At 37.6% G+C, this 14,750-nt stretch overlaps 1 non-coding gene across 1 annotated transcript; it reads right to left on the bottom strand.

The window, feature by feature from the left end:
- Window positions 1-2,064: 2,064 nt before the first annotated feature.
- On the bottom strand, window positions 2,065-2,220 carry LOC121446647. The gene has a single exon (XR_005974083.1). It is a non-coding gene; the product is annotated as a U1 spliceosomal RNA (small nuclear RNA).
- Window positions 2,221-14,750: the final 12,530 nt, after the last annotated feature.

The following is a 14,750-nucleotide window of genomic DNA, read 5'->3' as shown; positions in this document are numbered from 1 at the left end:
GAAACTTGAGTGGGTAACGGCTTTGGGCTTTTGGTATCAGAAAGATTTCAGGCCATTGTTTCATGAGAAAGTATGCCAGTGTCTCAAAGGATTTTAGGATCTTGGTAGACAAGATGCCAAGAGCAGGCTGGACCCAGGGGTGGGTCCAGACTTCAAAGACCAGCTCACAGTGACTTTCTTCTGCCAGTCACAGCAATTTTAAAAGGCTCGCTATCCTTCAAAATAGTGTCATAAGCTGGAGGCTGAGCATTCAAAACAGGAGCCTGTGGGAACATTTCAGATCTAAGCCACACACGTGTCTTTCTACATGATCTCTTCCCAGGACCCTTGATTCCCAGGAAGCTAGGAAGACATGCTACAAATTCCAAAGATTTTGACTCCTTTAACAGAAAATAATGGTTTGTGCATCTCTTTTTATTCTTCCTTTTTAAAATCAATGTTTGCCAATAGTTCAGAATAATAGTAATGTGAAAAATATGCTAAAAGTAAGTTAAAACTCAATTAAGTTTTCTTAATTAATATTAAATATGTGTATACATATGTATGGATAGATTGCCTATTATATTCCATCTAAAATGCTCCAGAAAAAGTAGAAAAGAAGCCATACTTATACCAAATGAAAAGGGAGAGTGAGGTAGATAGATGACTGATAAATAGTTACATAGATAAACAGACAGATGATAGGCAGATAAATAGTAGATAGTAGATAAATGGATGGTAAATTCTTGGCAAGGAAAATTCTAGTTTCATCATGTGGGGCACAGGGCATTGAACTTACATGTCAGGGTTGGATGAAAGTGCCTCTACCCACTAAGCAATCTCTACTAAACTGAAAAGTAATTTAATACTTATTTTTATATTGATAAATAATAATTCAAAATAGCTACTCACAAGCCACCAAAACAGTTTTTCTTGATTTGCTTGATTTTTTTGTTTCTCTGCAATTCATTTTTCTATCTGTTCTGTCCTCTTGACTCCTAAATAATATCTTCTCAACATTTTAAGTATATTTTATTTGTTTTTACATAAGATTGTTTGTTGGGAGAAAGCATTGCCTATCATAGTTGGAGAAAAACAAGAGTTCCCTGGTTTTATCAATCCTATTTAAATTTTGCTTGCATGTATTTGCTCTGTCAAAAATAAAGATATTGAGCTGGGGAGATGACTCATTTAATAAAATGTTTACCTTGTGGGAAAAAGATACTGAGCTCCACGTCTAAATATACACTTGTAACCCCAGCACTGGGGAGGCAATGACAAAAAGATACCTGGGACTCACTCTAGCCAGGTTAGCTACCTGGTCATCTGTAGACCAGTGAGAGACCCTGTCTCAAAAGAAGTGGACGGTGCCTGAGAAAAGCTCATACCACCCATGGAACACGCTGACATGCCCAAAGTTCTTCGTTTTCCATCTGTGTTATCCACACGTGCTTGCATCAATTGCAATCTGAATCCTGGACTGTAGAAGAAGCAAAGAAATGGAACATCGAGCCGGGCGGTGGTGGCACACGCCTTTAATCCCAGCACTCGGGAGGCAGAGGCAGGTGGATCTCTGTGAGTTCGAGGCCAGCCTGGTCTACAAGAGCTAGTTCCAGGACAGGAACCAAAAGCTACGGAGAAACCCTGTCTCGAAAGATCAAAAAAAAAAAAAAAAGAAAGAAAGAAAGAAAGAAAGAAAGAAAGAAATGGAACATCACACAAACTTTTGTACTAGAAATTGTCAGGAGTATTGGCATTTGGCATTGGTATGTTATGAACAACTGAGTAGGAAGCCATCTCAAAAATAAAACAGAGGCTTGCAGAAGCATGTATGATTTTTTCTTTTTTTAAATGATTTATTTTTAATGTGGTGTGTGTGTGTGTGTGTGCTACATGTGTGTGTGCATGTGTATGAGTGTGTTCAAGTGCCCATGGAGCCCAAGAGAGTCTGGGTTCTTACAATTGCAGTTTTAGTGGTTGTGAGGACAGGAGAGCTGCGAATTGGAATTGAGTTCTCTGCAAGAGCAGCAAGTGCTCTTCATCTCTCAAAACCCCTGAACCAGTTTTTAAACATTACCGTAATGGCAGGAAAGTGGGAACACAGGCTCCCTCTCCCAAAACTTATTCAGCTGACTTCTGTGCCTCTAGAGAAGTTGTAGGGGTCAGCACATTTGAGTGAATAAAAGTCTCACCCTAGGAAAACCACCTTTCTGATCATTAGATCTCCTTCCAGGAAGGCACATCTATGATTTCAATAACATGGCTACTGTATCTAAATGTATGGTCTTCACAGATAAAATAAAAAAGTTCAGTTGCAAGTAATTTGCTCCCAAATTCCTTTCAATAGTGTTGCTTTTCTCTTAAAGAATAAATACTTCTGGTTTTATAATTTAGTCTTTTCTAAGAATGCCTAAAATGTGTTGGATTCCTTCTAGCCCACACTCTATTAAAAGGATTGCATACTGATATAATACTTCTGTGGGTCTTGCCTATTGTGACAGACCCTAATAGTAAGTTCTCCCTTCTCACAGCATTCTGCTTACTTTTTGTACTCTAATTCTATCTCCATAGCTCATCAATCTGTATGAAGTTACATACTACTGTGGTATGAATGAGAAATGGTCCCCATAGGCTCATGGATTTGAGCACTTCGACTGAAGTCTCCTAGCTTGTCTTTATTTCACTACCTTGGGATCTTTCTTCCTATACATGCTTGTGAATATTTGCTCTACATACATATGGTCCAACACTTTAGAAGAGTATTCTGTAATGGAGTTGCTATGTCATAGGGTTGTCATCATTTAAAATAAACCATTAAACAATCCCCAAGATGGGAGTTAGCGAGACAGTGACTGACATGAAGATAAGACCATTTCAAGATCAGATTGAGGAGGACTCGCCATTGGCCATGCTGCTCTTCCTCCCAGGTGTGAATGAAAGAAGTAACTGAGATCTCGTGGTCAAAGTGCTATGCTAGAAAAATCACAGATTTCAGATTTCTCACATTTCTAGACCCCACGTATCCTACCTGTTGTTCTTAATTCCTGTTTGTCCTATGGGAGTAAAGACGGTTATGCGAGGAAAAGACACGGACATGCGGCGGTCCCATGTGGGTGCACTTTTAATGGAGGAGGGGCAACAAACAGGTGGGGAGGGGCGTGCAAACACAGTAGGAAAGGCGGGAAGGAAAAAGGGGGGGAGAAAGGAGAAGAGAGAAGAAGAGAGAGAGAGGGGGCTCGTGGCGGCCCCTGCTTCTTAACGGGGAATGCAAAAGCTTCTGGGAAATGTGTCCCCAGGGGAACGCTGGGAGTTGTAGTGTCACAAGAGAACAACACTATCTACCCTGCCAATTAGACAGTCGGTGATCACAGAAAAAGGAAAATGATGCAGAATCTTACTGTGTTGGCTAACCTTGGTTTTTAATTTGTTGAAACTTTAGAATTGCAAACCTCTGGGCATGTCTGTGAGGGAATTCCTTGATTAACTGAAGTATGTAGAACCACCCTAAATATAAGTGGCACAATTTGACAGGCAAAGCCTGGACTAAATTAAAGAGAGGAAAGCAAGCTGAGAATCAGTATTTCTCTACAGATGCAATATGACCAACTGCCATGATAGAATAGACCTTCAAACTGAGCCAAAAGGAAACCCTTCTTCTCTGTGTTGCCTTTTTGTCAGGTACTGGGACATAGTAGACAGAAAAGGAACTAATATGTTAACATTAAAAGCAATTAATATATTAATAGAAACATACGTGCACATACACACATACACAAACATATATACTCACACAGAGAGAGAGATGCACCTAGGGAACATGATTCTCTGTTTAGTTTATCACTTTGCTTTTGTAGACAAGAACTGTGAGTCCTAGTTACAAAAGCAGCCAGGGGCACAGCAGAGAGAAGACTGCATAGAAGAGGGTTAGGCACTAAAGATAACAACCACACTGAGCACAGGAAGACATCCAGGAGAGATGGCCCCATGTAGAAACTTGACCAGCAGGGAGTACATTCTTCCATAACTCCATTTGAATGACAGCCTACCAGACCTGCAGTCATCTGTGGGAGACAACCTAGCAAGTGGCAGGAGGAATTTGTCCCAACAAGGAAAAAATATAGTTGGTGATTGCTTTTTTTTTTAATTCTGCTTTACTGGAAACTGGGTTTATATTTCACTTTTGTATTTTAATTGTTTCATTTTAACTTTATTTTGATTAAGTGGATTTCTGACTGCACCTTATAATTCTGTACACATTCCATGGTATTTTTTCTGTTATTTCTCAGATTTCTGACTCATATATTTTACCTCCTAGTCACACTTTAGTCTCTCTTTTGTGCTTTCTTGGTTCTTTCTATTGATATTCTTGGCTTTAAACATAAACTATACCCATGAACGGTATCCAAGCTTTTTGGACTCTAAACATTGTTGAAATATACACATGCTTTACACTGCATTTGATTTGGATACTGGGCGGGTTTGTTGTCAAATTATTATTTATCTTGCAGCTTTCTCCAAGCAAGTCCTAGAGAATACCATAGGCCCATGTGAAGACTACATCCATAGAGTAATATAAAAATAGACTAGGGCAAGCATAGCACAGCAGGGAGCAAAACTGTGCAAGTCCCCTAAGGGAGAAAAGAGAACAGGGTGTTAAGAATGTAGTTAAAAGTGGGAGATGAGACAGGTCGGTGGACAAAATGTTCCCAGGCAACCAGGATCCTAGTATTCAGTCAAAGCCAGGTGAAGTGCAACAAATCAGCAATCTTAGCACATCAAGGCTGAGACAGGAGGATACCTGCATCTTGCTGGCCACACACTTCACCTTAATCATCTGAGAGCCTTGGTTCAATACAGGTTCAGGGAGAGAATCATAAAAATGCCACCAACACACAGACACACACACAAAACACACACAACACACTACGAATATATTGCTAACATAAAGAAAACAAACACTATTTAAAGTTGCAATAATAAAATGTTTCCCATGTCAGTTTTAGACTGCAGATTCATGTTAATCTTTAGGAAGGTGTAGGAAAAAAGGAACTATAAGCCCTGTGAAGCCCCTCTTATAAGTTCCTGTGTTCTGTGGCTGAGAGGAGGGCAATCTTCTTGATCTAGTCACCTCTTTCTATCGTTTTATTTTTAATTTTTGTGTGTATATTTGAATATGTACATGTATGTGGTAGGGTGTGCCTGGAAGGCTGCAGGGTATCTTTTGGGAACTGGTTCTTTCCTTTCAGCTTTATGCAGATTCCAGGAAATGCATTTATGTCACCAGGTTTAGCACCAAGCCCTTTTACTTGCTGAGCCACATCACTGTCCCCTTATCACCTCTTCAAGGTCTTATTATGATTTTGACCCATCTGGTGTTAAAAATTTTCAATGACTGGATTGGGGGAGGGGTGGCTTATTCAAGACACAGCCTGCCCTAAGGTAAGCATTCCCTTGTCTTCTTGGGGGAAGGTGACACAGGATAAAGAAGCCAGAAAAAAAAAAAAAAAGAGCTCTCTTTACCTTGGAGTTAATCAAGGATGAGCCATTTATCCAAGTCAGATGGACTTTCCAGGATAAGAAAAACTTGTTTGTTTTAACTAAGGACTTGGGGTCCAGTTAGAGGACTCTGAGGTAAAGGCATTTGCTGCCAGCCTGATGACCTGATTCAGTCCTTAGGACTCACATAGTGGAAAAAGGAAACAGACTCTTCAGAAGTCCACAAATATACTGTGGCATGCATATGCCCCCCATACGTAAATAAATGTAATGAAAGAACAAAATAGGTAAATTCCTTTGTTCAGACCTGATGCTTTGTTCCCTAACTATAAAAGGTAGGTTCAGAAACCGGCCTTTATCCACAGTCTAGCAAACACCATCTCTGGCTGTGGTCTCAGCTAGCTGATAAGCTTCTGTGCTCCGTGGTGGTTTTTTGTTTTGTTTTTTTAAGTTTGCTTCTGGTTTTCCTGGAATCTGATTTCTGGAATAAAGGTTGCTCCTGAAAAAAAAAAAAAGAATAAAATACATAAACAAACCAAGGACTTGGGATTCTTGGTGCACTGTTAGGAAAATAATTATGACTGGAGAGATAACTAAGTAGTTAAGAGTGCTGCTCTTGCAGAGGACCTGAGTTTAGTCACCAGCTCCCACTTCCAGCTGCTCATTACTGATCCTATCTTCTGGACTCCATGGCCACCACACAAACATATGCATATCCCCACACAGATGCATATAAATATAATCTTTTTTTTTTTTAAGTGAGAAAATCTTGAATGCTTGTAGAAAAGCCACTCATATTTACTTAGTTTCTGCCAGGTTCCATTTAATTTGTTTGCAATGCTAGGAATATTGAGGCAGTAGGGAACAGTAAGGTCTGCATGTTCTTTACACAAATGAGGAGTCACTGACTCAAAGCAGATACCCAATTTGTAGGCAATTCGATAGAAGGAGGACCAAGCCCCATTCAGCTGAATTCTCCAGCTTTCTCTTCATTACATAATCTTATTCAAAAGAAAAAATATCCCTGTCTTAAGGAAATATTTGTATTCTTACCCAGTAAAATATAAAGTATAACACTGTCAAAAGGTTAGACTAATTCCAACCTCCTCTCTGCCTCGTTTTCTGTTTGATCATGTTGTATCTCTCAAGCTGTGCTATAAATTTAGCTCGTGGGCTGTTAATGTGTATCTTCCCCCTCGTTAGTCTCCTCTAGGCATTTGGCTGTCTACAGATGTCAGGCCCTTAGGCTGTAAAACTCTGGAAGCAATTTGCTTTGAAATATTCTCCTCTGAAGGCCCTTTGTTTAACTTGTGTAAATCTGTTCTGAGTGCCTTCCTAACTTGACTTACATGGCTCCTGTGTGTGTGTGTTTTATATATATGTAGACCTTTTGCTTTTTCTTTTGGAGTGAGGGATGATTTTCTAGAGCTCTCCAATTGAATTCTGCATGTTGTTCTCATTTCATTTGTGGATGTGAATAGCTGATGATGTTGAAGTCTGTGGCCTCCCACTTGAGTGCCACCACGCTGGCAGCATGCCTGGGGAGAATGTGGTTTTCCTGTGAAAAGAGACACCTGTGTACTGTAGAGATTTGCATGGGTATGGATCTTGGTCTATTGATACAAAATTAAGGTCTATATATATGTATATATATATATGTATTTCTATTCTTGATTAAGGTATTGTGTTTGTTCAGCTCATTTAGAAATGTAATGTATAACTAAGAAATATAAGTTAATAGAGAGTAATCTATAATAGTCAAGCTTGTAGTCATGTTAATTAGGTTTTATATATATGTGTGTGTGTGTGTGTGTGTGTGTGTGTTAGATAGATATTCTTCAAATCTTTCAAAGACCTTCAGAATATGGCATTTAAAATGTTTTAAGAGCTTAAGGCTTTTCATGACAGTGAGATACATATGCTCCTGGCAGCACCAATCAAGAGGAAGAACTGTGAATGTCCAGGCAGCGAGATGTGGCTGTCAATTCTAGAGTTTTGGAAGTTGCTTACCATGCAATTCCTGTTTACTTAAGTAATGTTATATCTTTCTGTGGTCTTTGATGGAGTTGAAGAGTTGATAGTTATAATTATAGTTTTCCTCTGTTGTGATAAAACATAAAGTGTATATAAATAGTATAACTGTAATTCTTGTTTGATACCTGTTTTGTTGTATGTAATTTTTCTATGTTAAAGTTAAATCCATCCTTCTTATTTAAACAGAAAAAGAGAGGTGATGTGGGATTCCCCCTTTGTATGCTGTAATTACCATTGGTTAATAAGGAAACTCTCTTAGGCCAGCGATGGGGTAGAGTAGAACTAGGTGGGGAAATTAAACTGAATGTTGGAAGAAAGGAGGCAGAGTCAAAAGAAGCCATGTAGCCCCTGTCAGAGACAGATGCTAGATGGAACTTTACTCGGTAAGCCACAGCCACGTGGCAATACACAGATTAATAGAGTTGGGTTAGCTTAGGATATGAGTTAGCCAGAAATACTCTTAAGCTATTGTCCAAACAGTATTACAAATAACATGGTTTTTGTGTGATTATTTTGAGAGTCTGGGCAGCCAGGAAACAAACAAGCATCTTCTTCCAATACCTGTGGTGTTGGAATAGATACATACTGCACTAAAACCTTTCCAGGATGTGACACATTATTCAAATACAGGGACTAGGACTATTCTGTGACTTACTTATTTTCCCTTCTGCTTTCTTCCACCCTCAGTCATTACTTTTACTTATTTTTGCATTTCTTGGTGTTGCTGTGGAAACTAAGAGAGTTCATGAATTTATCCACCATCTTGTTTAAGTATATTCACCTATTTGAAGTCTTTCATGATCCATGGATGCCCTTTTCAATTATCCTATGTTAATTTTTCTCCCAGAATTTTTTGTTTGGTCTTTTGGTTTTCTGAAACAGGGCTCCCTGCAACCCAGATTCACTCTAGGTTACTCTGGGTTACAAGATGACCTTGAACTGCTGATCCTCCTACCTCTGCCCATAGTTCTGGGTTGTAGATTTATACTACCCTGTGCGGTTTCTGCTTCTAGAATGTTAGGTAAATCCTTTACCCACTGAGCTCTATCTTCTGCTCTTTCAGCTTTGAGAAATATGAATTCCACTGGGACAGTGGAATGTAATCATCCAAGAATTCAGACCTGAGCTCCTTTGTTGGAAAAGTTCTTACTCTCTTCACTTGTCCTCAGAGTCTAGTAACTTTATCCATTCTATAGTCAGTTGGTGATTTATATTGTGTTACCATTGGTTTAGTGTCAAATAAAGTCGAACTCATAAGATATTCTATCTTCATAAGGAACAATAGTCTGATAATAGAGATGGTGAAGGACATAGAAAATTACATTACAGAATGCTAAATTATAGCATGAGGTCTACATCTTTACTACCAAAGCACCCTACCACTGAGCAATGTACCCAGCCCAAGACTCCACTTGAATGTAACTAAAAACTCACTGAAGAAAGATAGGGTGTTGCAGTAAAGTCTCAGCCTATGGAAAGAAATAGAAACTTGCAGCAATGTTACACTGTGTGTGTGTGGGGGGGGGGGGTATTATATTATTAAACAGTTAAGGGACAGTTAAAGTACTATAGAAAATAAGAAGAAAGTTATGTAAATTTACATTTGGGAGTCTTTATATGCTATTGTTAGAAAGCTTAACTTCTAAAGCAGTTATATAGAATAGAATCCAGTAGGATGTGTTCATAGGCCACAGGCTGAGCATACTTGTGTTTGTGCAACTGCATTTATTGTAACAATAACATTAAAGACAGGGAGTATAACTCTGTGGCAAAGGGCTTACTTAGCACACCCATGCCCTGAGTTTAATGCCACATGTGTGGAAAAGACTTCACAAGGCTGAAGAGAGGGCTAAATGGTTAAGAGCACTTGCTGCTCTTGGAGAAGATCCAAAGTCACATTCCAGCTTCCAGATTGAGGGGATCATTTCACAACAACCTATAACTTCAGTTGTAATACCCTTTACTAACTTCTGTGGGCACTACATTGCACACACACACACACACACACACTATATTAAAAATTTTAAAATACCAACTAAAAAACAACCAAATAACATAAAAAATATAAAATCAAATAAAAATGATCCCAATAATTTTGTAAGCAACCTAAACAGTCTTTTCTTTTTTATCTACGGGCCATAATCATGTTGATACAATGAAATACAGACTCTTCCAATGCTATAATAAAAATATCACCATGTATGGCCTAACACACTTCTGTTTGTAGAATAGTGTTGGGGACCAGCTTCAACAAAAATACCTCTTGCCAGGGTAGGGACATGAGAACTTAGAAATAGTATAAAGAATATGAAGATGCATGTGAAAAATAATAAAACAAGATGTGTGTAAAAATAATAAAACAAAAAACATAGTACTAAGAGGGAGTTCCAGTGAGTATGGAAATCTGCCCATGTTTAATTTCTAATTGCTTAAAATACCCCAACCCCAAGAGACAGGAGTATGATTTTTAAAAAACCCAGTTAACATGATGCAAGGAAAAAAAACATAGCAATTGAAGGTCACAGGCTACATCCATAGTTAAGCATTCTGTTACTAGAACAAAACAAGTCACGTTCATAACATAGATGAAAACATTCTGTAGACAAATCACTCCCTGGGTGGAATCCAATGTTATCTTCACAAAGGAAGTGGAACCTTAGTTGGATCCTTTGACTTTTGTTTGAGGTAGAAACATACCTACTTTTCCATTCAAGAAATAGAAGGGCTGGATATTCGCCAAACCTGTTGACAATAACCTTGAGAGAACACAACTTTCTGATATTAATCTAGATAGGACATTTTTTTTTGAGGTAGAAACACAATAACATTGAAGGAATAGAGGTAAGTTCCAACTCTCTGACTTTTGGTCAAGGTGGAAATAGGCTCACACTTTTGGGGTTCCACAGAATGGGGACATTGTGGTCAGTGAAATCAGAAAGCATTATCACTCAAAGTGACAACGTTTAATGTTTAGTATATTCTCAAAATATTTGTCAGTTGTAAACCTAGTATAGCCTGTACTCTTGTACAATTTCTGATCTAATATAACAAAGCAAAGATTTGTTTCTTATTCACTGATACTGTAAAATTGATCTTTAAATAATGTTCCTTTCCCTATGAAAAAGGCATGAAATTGTAGATTGATGCTATAAAGTAGTCACACATTAGCTCAGAAAGGGGTATAATAAATAAGTTCTCTATTTAGGAAAAGACTTCAAATCAACAGTCCCATGTATGAGCAGGGAACAGGAACCAAATCCAGCAGCCAAGAGAGCATGCACACAAACTTTACCTCTGCATTTATCATACAAGAGACCATGCCCAAATGGCCTTGTGTCATAAAGGCTATTGACTGAAGGAGTTCCCACAGCACTTCCTCCTTTTGTATAACTAAGAGAGTTCTAATCCTAATATAAAACTATATACAATAAGAACAAATATCAAGTATCAAAATTAGAATTACAACCAGAATAAACAATATAAGCAAGAAACAGATGCTAAGTGTTTCAATAATTATCCTATCTTAAGGAGTCTAAGTCTTATATTAGAAAAGCTTTGGCCAAGTCATGAGAGGAAATTAACTATGACTATCTATTCTTCAACCTCACTGATGACCTGAGAAGGAAAATAATATTACTAGAGGAAAGAGGAAGTGTAAGCATGCAATTTCCAAAATGTGCAACAACAAATGACAGGGACAACTGGATACCTGGGCAACCACCCAAAGTCTCATTTGCAACGTTGGAGCAACCAAGTATGGATAAGGTCTGGAGTAACTAAGAGACCATTTTCAGTGACAGGGATTTTTTCAAAACCATCCTACCCAGTCTTGGCAAGGTTTGGCAGTCTTTTTTTTTCTTGTATCCTGCTTGACCTGTCTGGACATTGTTCATTTTGCCAGTGGTTGAGGCATGAGCAGTTCTTTGCCCAAAGGCAGGTTTTGCAAAGAAGAAAAAAAGCTCCAAGTGGAGTGTTTTAGGTGCTCACCATTCTATTGGGAATAGATTGGTATTGCCAAGAGCAATCGAGTCTCACGTCAACAGAACCCTAAGTTATTTAAATGGCATATTCTATAATTTTTTGATGAGGTTGAAGATTACCTATCTATGCAGAATACAATCTCTATGTATCTAAAGAACCTGATTAGTCTAACTATAGGTGGGCTAACTACTGGATGACTATTGCCTCTAAATCTTTTTTTTTGTTTGTTTGTTTTTCGAGACAGGGTTTCTCTGTGGTTTTGGAACCTGTCCTGGAACTAGCTCTTGTAGACCAGGCTGGTCTCAAACTCACAGAGATCCGCCTGCCTCTGCCTCCCGAGTGCTGGGATTAAAGGCGTGCACCACAAATCTTAACACCTATATAGCTTAATATGACTAAGACTTCAGATTAGAATATTAAAAAATTCTTTGAACAACTGTGATACAAATGAGGACAATGACCTCAAAATATAAACAATGTATAAGTGATGGGGAGGAGAGTCTTCTGGTTTGTGTTAATTTCATTGGTTAAATAAAGAGATTTCCTTGGCCCTTTAATAGGACATAAAATTAGGTAGGCAGAGTAAACAGAACAGAATTCTGGGAGAAAGAAGCTGAGTCAAGGAGTCACCATGATTCTCCTACCGGACACAGACGCAGGTTAAGATCTTCCTTGGTGAGACACCTCGTGGTGTTACAGGGATATTAGAAATGGGTTAGATCGATATGTAGGAGCTAGCCAATAAGAGGCTGGGAACTAATGGGCCAGGCAGTGTTTAAAAGAATACAGTTTCCGTGTAATTATTTCGGGGCATAAACTAGCCATGTGGGCGGCCAGGTGCCAGGGATGCAGCCCCGCTGCTCGTATTACAATATATAAGTATCTTGATCAGAGGTAGAAATGTATAGTGTAATATGATAAATATATCCTAAAATTGTATCAATTTACAAAATATCTTAAGCAGAGGTAGATGTATACTTGTATACAATGTGACAAAATAACTTTGTATAAGTATAAACAGAAATAGAAGCATATATAACAAATATAACTTGAATTTGTATCAATATACAAGACTCCATACCAATGTAAATTGCCTATAAATAATAGCTAACAAGTATTCACTCTATTACTATTATTATTAGTGTGAGGAAGCTCACACTAAGCTATCCATTATCCCATTCAATTTTCTTTTATTTTTTATTAAAAAAAATAAAAGGGGCCTATAAAATTTCTTCTCCAGCCCCCAACTCTATACCAATTATAATAAAGCCCTAATTGATATCACTAACTCTGAGGGCAAACTCTGTTGAGTGAGGAAACATCACCTTCTATAATTACTTTCAGTTGGCATGGGGGCAATGTTCTTTCTATGGGAACCTGTAAGCCTAAAGTGATGTTTAAGTTTCAAGACTACTGTCTGGTATAATTGTAAATATTCTCTGAGTATTCAGTAGGGTTTCTCTGAGGTTCCTATTTGAAGTTCTGGCCAGAACATTGTAAAAAGGTACACCATTTCAGCTAACCAAGTTGGATTCATTTTGAGCAGCTGGTAACCAAAACCAATCTTAAAGTAGCTCTATCAGCATCATAATTTCATATCAATCAGGTGTAATTGTTGCTGTGAGGCCCCATCTTTTTCCTGGAAAATTCAAGATTACTGCAGGAAATTTATTGTTAATTGTAGAAAACTTAAACATTATTCATATAGACATATATTCAATGAAATGTATGATAGAGACTAAAGTAGGTATGGAGAGAAGTAAAATTTGTCCTAAATACTTTCTTTTTTTCTGCCCCATGCCAGATGACTCCTGACATGAGACAGAAACTCTGAATTTTTTTTTAAGAACACGCTTATATTTAGGGAAGGATAGTCATTGTCCAACTCCAAAGCCAGCTTTAATTTTTAAGTAGAGATATATACACATTTAGCTAACGAAATTTTACCTTGTAGATAAAATATAGTAATGAGTCAGATTTCTCTTTGCTTGCTGATTCTTTCTGGGTAGCTATCTTTAAATCTTTAGGCATCTAGATGTCCAAGGTCTCTCAACTGTTTGAAGATGGGTATTTTACCACAAAGACAATAGCAGAACCCTGCCTCATTCCTTAAGAGATTTCCTTACTACCTGTATAATTGTCTCCTCTGTGGATGAGCTGTAATTTTTCTTTCTCAAGGGGTTTCTTTTCTTCAAGCTGAATCTTTATTAATTTTGATGGTATCCATAGCATTTCTTTTCCTGTGGAAACAGGAGTGAAAACCCTTCCCCAATATAGCATATCTCCTAGTTTTCATTCCGAGGTCAAAACATCTTTGAAATATTCCAACTGATTCAATTCAGAACTTTTTTCTATTATCCATTGTCTCTCTCTTGTCATTGTTGCTTTCTCACTAGCATTAAAAAAGTTCAGAATTAATAAAGCATTATGCAGTCTATTTCTGAGGGGTATTTTCCATTCCTTTCTGTTTGTTTAACATATTCTTTATAGTTCAATTTGATATTTCTATAACTGCTTGACTTGTAGAACTGTTTGGTATACTTGTAATATGCTTTATATTATAATAATCAAAAGCTGCTTCCTCCTCTTAAATACATATGCTGGACCATTATCTGTCTTTATTTGTTCAGGTATTCAAATGATTGTCATAACTTTTAATAAATGCATGAGTACCTAGTCAGCCTTTTCTTAGCTCAAAGAAGTTGCCCATTGAAAACCTGAATAAATGTCAATGGTATGGTGTACATATTTTAATTTTCCAAATTCCCTAAAGTGGAACACATTCATCTGCCAGATTTCATTCCTTTGAGTACCTTTTGGGTTACTCACTGCATGCAGCAATGTTTTGGTTATAGGAAGAACAATTAGGGCCTCTCTTTATAATCTCCTTAGTTTGTTGCTGTGTAACATAAAACGCGTTCTTTAAACCTTTGCTATTGACATCATGTTTTTTATGAAATTCTGAGGCCTTCATCACATTCCAATCAATAATTGATCAATTTCAGCATTACCTTGTGCTAGAGGACCTGGCAGACCCATATGAGATCAGATGTGTGTTGTGTATATAGGACAAAACCTATTCTTGATTAAATCTTGAACCTGTATGAATAATGAAGTCAATTCTGTATCATCTGGTATAAACTCAGTGGTTCTAATATGTAAGATGACTCTTTCTGCATATATATATATATTGAGAGGTTCTTTAAAATTGCTTAATAGCATGAGAATAGCACATAATTCTGCTTTTTAGACAAAATTAC

The sequence above is a fragment of the Microtus oregoni genome, unplaced genomic scaffold, assembly GCF_018167655.1.
Source record: "Microtus oregoni isolate MIOR12 unplaced genomic scaffold, Mior012 000003F_ref0000135, whole genome shotgun sequence".
NCBI lineage: Eukaryota > Metazoa > Chordata > Mammalia > Rodentia > Cricetidae > Microtus > Microtus oregoni.
Note: the sequence above shows the minus strand (reverse complement) of the source record. Positions and strands in the feature narration are given on the sequence as shown.